This window comes from Amphiura filiformis, chromosome 17 (genome assembly GCF_039555335.1).
Source record: "Amphiura filiformis chromosome 17, Afil_fr2py, whole genome shotgun sequence".
Lineage (NCBI taxonomy): Eukaryota > Metazoa > Echinodermata > Ophiuroidea > Amphilepidida > Amphiuridae > Amphiura > Amphiura filiformis.
In genome coordinates this window covers 12,724,915-12,731,123 of record NC_092644.1, presented here as the reverse complement: position 1 = coordinate 12,731,123, position 6,209 = coordinate 12,724,915, and positions in this window count along the sequence as shown.

Below are 6,209 nucleotides of genomic sequence, written 5' to 3'. Positions count from 1 at the left end.
ATGAGTTCATTTCCCCGTATCTCAGATCTAACTAGGCGGTTACCTGTATTTGGCGGATCTTGGCTGTCGCGATTACCTGTACCCACCAAGTTTTATGGCCGCGAGGTTCATATTGGTGCGTATGCACTCAATATGTACCTTGTAAATGAAGTACTGGTTGGATATTTTGGCAGTCACTTGTGAGAAAAGGTAAAATCAAAACAGATATGGTTTTATGCATACGAGTCTTTACAAATTTGACATTAGATGACCACTGGTGACCCCGAAATGACCTTCCAATAATTTGGTTCTAAATGTTGACTGTACCCACCAACTTTCATGCTCATACGACAGCTTTGACTAATTTGACCTCAGATGACCCCAAAATGACCTTCCAAATTTTGGCTCTAAATGTTGACAGTACCCACCAAGTTACGGAATAACCCAAAAGTTTGATGAAGTCCTATAAACGAAAGTCCTTTCGTTAGGGAGGCAGGGGGGCAAAAAGTAATTACTTTAGTATTTGAAGTACGATATTGACATTTTACAGTGGTTGCTTCAAAATGTTTTCAAATCAATATAGAGTGAAGCACTCGCAGGCTGACAGTAAAATTGTTAACTTGATTGTTGGGAGTGGGCAAGTGACCTTCTTTTCCTTGTTCTTGGTCTTCAAATCTGTTTCTCACTTCTCTTTCCATACAGGCCAGCATGCTTATATAGGCTTTTTAGCCTGGCTTGAGCATTTTGTTCGAGCCTGATCCCATCAGTGTGTCTCCACGTCACGGAGCAACCGTTTAAACAAATAAACAAACAAACAAACCTGCAACTTGTAAGTTCATTTATTAAAGCAGCTGTACCGCACTTTGATTCTTTTTTATTTGAAAATCCTTTTTTTTTCCATTCCAAAAAGTATGAAGAAAAATATTTTAAAATAAAATTAAATATTTGTTATTGGATATTGTGTCATTATATTGTGAGTTGTCATTTGTGAGCGAGTCTTTACTTGACTTTATGGCTGCTTTATAGTGTCTTCATATAAATAAACACATTCAATGTAATAATGAAAGATGACAAGAGAAAAATATTTGTTGGAACACTGTACATTTTAATTATCAACTCACAAAAGGATTCTCCATTCAAATTGCAACAATGATTTATCTTGCCTGTACAGAAAACAAGTTCCATGTGATCAAAGAGGTTATAGAGGGAGAGCTCAGATTAGCATCCATGTTTGTTTGTCACACATAAAGGAGATAATAGTATGCCTCCATGCAGATTGTTTCACAATGTGCCCAGTTAACAGCTGTGACTCCTTGCAAGCTGACACAAGTTGCCATCTGCATGAAATATGCCATGCCAAGTTCATACAATATTCCCCTAAATGTGCAAGAGATCACATTTCTTTGCATCTTTGCTGAAAAATGCTGAGGTACACCATTTTGGCTCCAATGCATGCCAATTCAATATGGTGTATTTTCTATAACATTACACATGGCCTGTTATGGAGTCCAAGCTCTCCAAGTCTTAAAGTCTTTGATTGTAAAACTGAAAAATTTCCCATAAAAAAATCAACATCATTACTGCATGATACATAATGATTGTGGCATTAAAAATCAAAAATATGTAGTGATAATTAATAATAAACATGTTCAAAGATAATAAAATAAAATAAAACTTGTTCAAAGATAATAAAATAATTCTTCCGATACTTAAAAGCACTGCCAAATGTACTAATAGCCCAGCCTAGAATAATACAGAACATAGGATAAGCAAACTACATGAATACTCATTTTGAAATACAGTATAAGCCAAAATTTTCATTGTGATTTAATTGTCAAGGTTTTCAATAGGCCTGCGAATCCAACACACCACGGATGTGCTCGATAAGGAAGCTTTTATCACTTGATTATTTAACCAATTACTATGAATTCTTCAGCACAAAATCATCACGCTGTGAAAATGTTAGCAAAGATTCAGGGATGTAAATGGGCAACATTATCCATCAGGACATATCAATTTTCCTGAAAATCCATCTGGTCCTTGGACAGGTGGCCAAGGGCTTGTGTGCGGTATTGAACATTCAGGGGGGTTTGGTTTGTCTGGGGAATATGCTGCAGGGTATCACCCTCTCCTACAAAGCTTTTTTTTAATATGACAAATTATCATCATCCAATTTCAGAAGTGTAAAAAAAAAAAAGTTTTTTTACATTTCCAGATTTTTTCTATATTTTGGCCAAATTTCCGGAATTTTGATAATTTCCGGAAGATTTACAAGCTTGCTACCGCAAAAATATATGTACACAAAAATATTGGCTTATATAGTAGTGCATTTCAGAGGTTAAGGTTTATATATGAACATGTCACATAATTATGCTAGTATTTTGAAGCAACTTTATTTACTCCTAACATTAAAACATCACCCACGGGCCACCCCTTTAGTTTGTTCGGTTTCATGTTATAATTGGCGAAAACAATGAGACTTTGATGGCTTACAATGTTTGATTGTGGTTTCCATGGTAATACATGTACAAGGCCCTACCTCAGCCTTCCATGACAATGACGGCACTAAATACCTTGGGTGCCCAAAGACTTCACATTGGAGCCCTAGACCACCTAAAACCGAGATACTAAATACAGGAAAGGCAGCTTATTAGATCAAATATGGTACTTTAATAATGTAAATAGCAGCAACAATGCTTCTCATTTCAAATGTTATGTTGATCAAATTTACAGAAAATAATGCCAAGCAACATCAATTGAATCAGTTACAAAATCTATTTATATTTTTGAAATTGCCAGTTCTCAATGCTTGCTGAGTGTTCTATGTTAATTCCACATACTACAAAAGATGTGTACAACACAGTATATAAACATATTATGTACAGTTTTTATCAACTACTAGGTTGAGCAATTTAGATTTTATTTGTTACATACATTTTCAATGGCAAAATATACTGCAATACTAACTTTAGAGTTTGGAAAATGTTTACATATTTTGATAGTACAGCAACCAAAGCTAATATCACTGTAGTAGAGTACCTTAGTGTCAAAATCATTACAGGAGTGACATAAGTACCAACTTTGGTACACAGGTTTATATGAATGATACTTAAGTTTAGGAAACTATGTGGCTCCAAAAATATCAACCTTATTTTTGCCATTTTGGGGCTAAAAATTTTATCAAAAATACAATTTTTGGGTATTAATGTATTTAATTAAGGTACATTTCAAATAACCCTTTCATTTGAAACTCATATAAGTTTAATTAGGGTTGATATGATGCCTGCACAGATTTTGACACCCAGGGCCAGATTTACCTTTTGGGGGCCCTGGGCCAGGCTAAAAATTGGAGGACAGTGAGGAAGGCATGTGCACTGACCTCAAGTGGCCAAGTTATAGTTTAGGTATAAGATCAATAGTGGCTGCAGGAGTGCACAAAATTGTTCAATTTTACCCTATTTTGGCCCAAGACATGGTGTTTTTTGGGCAAAATAGGAAGATGCACAAGGCAATTTTGGGGGTCCCAAAATTTGGGGGCCCTGGGCCCGGGGCCATCTGGCCCAATGGTAAATCCGGCCCTGTTGACACCAAAGGAGGGTTCTCATAACAATATTCTAAGTTATATCTTAAGATGGTGACCAGTGGACCCAGGGCATATATAGCTGTATGTATCAACCTCAATGCATGGACATGTTGCCGTTGTGTGGAACTATACATGACCAAGGCAACTCGGTAGAAGCGAATACATCATAATATAATATTAAGACAGCTACCAAGGTGTCACATATTTAAGAGCATCTGCTACTTCCATGGTCATTGTAGTTACACACATCTATAGGTGTTGATGGTAACAGCCTTACAGATTTACACACTGGCAAAGCAGCATATTTAAGAAACATCAATCATATTTCTCATATGAGTATACATTAGCCTAAGTCCTATTCTGCTTAGGGATGAAATCAAAACTCGACCACCATTTGACCACCGGTTCCGTCCAGTTTCTAGTGTTCTAAATAATGGAAACCAAACAGAACCAGGCGGAACCGGAGGTCAACCAATGGTCGAAATTTGATTTCATACCTTAACTAATAAAGCGTGATATTTGTAAACCAATTCTTTCAGGAACTGATGGCAGTATGGCACGTTGATGGCATGGGACCAAGGACAGATTACTTTCATGGTTCATATACCCACCTGCACCTCCAAGCATGCCATTCCCCTATGACCCACCTCCAAGTGTGCCATTGGGAGAGCAGAATTCTGATTTCATTATGATGACACCTGCAGCTAGAAAAACTATTGATCTGGCTCTTGTATGTTAATACTACAGAGACATTCCAAAGAAATTGCTGTCCTTGATAGCATATGATTGACAGTGTGTATGTGTGTGGTGGGGGGGGGTGTGTGTGTCATAGGTGTGCACATGCTTTTGTAAACACAGGCAAACGAGGACACACTCAATCTCTGTAATTGTGGACATAAAGGAACTGCGGATATCCACAGTTCCTGGATGGTCTGTTAACTCTCTGTTTCCAGGTCCAAAACAGCATAAGAATACATGATAGCTGTTGACCGTATTTGCCAGTGTAGGGTTTGGTCTGCACTTGGATAGTAAAACTTTAAACCACCAGCAGTGCTTCTGCACTGGTACTACACCAGCCAAGTAACTTGGCAACGGTGTACCTGTGCAGGCAGGGCTCAAATAGGAATCTTGTAGTGTACATGTGCATGTGTACAACTGATACACAACAGGTAAACTGCAGTTTACTGAAACAATTCAGTAACCTCTTATATTATTAACTCAATGTGCTACTTCTCACAACACTATTGCAACAGTAGCATCAACAGCATCTGAATTCTTTGGAACTTGTCTTACAGCTGCACACCTACATTATACAATACTTTCTTTAACAAAAAATTAATACACTGATAATTACACAAAAGAGTTGCAATACATCGTAACTGTCACAAGAAACCATTAAACTTATTGAAACACTTCATTTACTAAGTCTCATACCTGCCAACATTGAAAACCTAGAAAACAGAGTACAGGGCGAACGTAGGGCGCGAAGCTCCCGTATTATCGCCGTTGACGGCGGGGGGTCCAGGGGCCCGCTCAAGGGCCCTTGGGGGGGGGTCCAGGGGCAAAGCCCCGGTGGGGGTTGAGGGGGCGAAGCCCCCCAAAGCTAGAGGGTTTCTACACTGTAAAATCCCTTATAAGCCCCTTCACAGAAGACACATTTGATAGAAAAACAACAATAAAGAAGAAGGTGAAAATGAAGCCCTAGGCTTTATACACTTTGAGGTGGGATTTATACTCCATAGGCCTATCTAGCAACAATTTCAACACATATTTGATGACTACAACCTTTGAAAAAAAAATGTGAAAAAACATTCTGGGACCTGTTTTTATGAGTTTGAAAAATATGCTTCCTTCACACAGAAAATGTGCTTTTAAAAATGCAGTTTCCTATACTTTTGTACATAACGATTATTTGTTGAAGCAATGTTTTGGCTTTATAACAAGGCCTACGTGACTGATAGAACATTGCTATGATGCACAATACAAAGGTGAAAATTTAAAAAAAAATCAACTTTTTCTTAATTTCCTCTAGACCTATTCTGAAGGTTTGCATTTGAGGAGGGATTTATATTTTACTCCATATCTGGCAACAATTTCAACACATATTTGATGACTGCAACCTTTGCAAAAATGTGAAAAGACATTCTGGGACCTGTTTTTACAAGTTTGAAAAATATGCTTCCTTCACATAGAAAATGTGCTTTTAAAAATGCAGTTTCCTATACTTTTGTACATAACGATCATTCGTTGAAGCGATTTTTGGCTTTATAATAAGGCCTACGTGACTGATAGGACACTGATATGATGCACAATACAAAGTTAAAAATTCAGAAAAAAAAACATTTAAAAAAACATGTCAAATTTTGACTTTGGAGAACCACTAGACGTATTCTGAAGTGATAGGATCATTCACAGTTAATTTGAAAAAAAAAAATTGGAAAAAAATACAAATAAATTACAGTTTGTTATCTTTAATATGGAAACCACTAACTAATGTTTACCTCTTCATCTATCACATTATTATACATGCATTGGTTTTCCATGCATTTATAATATGTGCTAGATGAAGAGGTAAACATTAGTTAGTGGTTTGCATATTAAGGATAACAAACTGTCATTTTTTGTAATTTTTTTCCAATTTTTTCAA